This window comes from Sciurus carolinensis, unplaced genomic scaffold, assembly GCF_902686445.1.
Source record: "Sciurus carolinensis unplaced genomic scaffold, mSciCar1.2, whole genome shotgun sequence".
Lineage (NCBI taxonomy): Eukaryota > Metazoa > Chordata > Mammalia > Rodentia > Sciuridae > Sciurus > Sciurus carolinensis.
In genome coordinates, this window is record NW_025920193.1 from 767,446 (window position 1) to 767,998 (window position 553).

Sequence of the window (553 nt, forward strand, 5' to 3'; positions counted from 1 at the left end):
AAGAAAATGGAGGCCATAAAGTCATCTACCTCTGGAAGTTGGAGACTGCCATGGGAGAATGGAATGTCATGGACCTGCAGAACCCATTGATAACCAAATTTACCTGCCCTTGTCAGAGACTACAGGCAGGAAGGTGCTAATTAATGCCCCCTGGGCCCTTGCCTGTCTGAATCACTTTGACCCTCCCCCTGCCCCATCTGCTTTTCACTTTTTACATCTCACCTGCAAAGCCAGGCTTAATCATGTAGGCAGGAAGGGAAGAGATAAGGAAGAAAGAATGGGAGAATAAAACCCATAAAAAGGACGAGATTTGCTCATCCCATGGATTCCGCCTTTGGGTCCCCTTCTTCCACCCGGGAGAAGTCTGCTTTTACTTTTCTTTAATAAAGCTGCATTTTCCACTCTACATTTGCCTCGGTGTGCTTCTCCGGTGTTATACTTCAACACCTGAGGAAGCAGGACTCGTCACCGGTAAAGAGCGGTATCAATATCACTTTCCTTTGTTTCTTTTGTTTAATTTTTCCAGCGAGGTTTGTAAGTACTAAGTTGAATA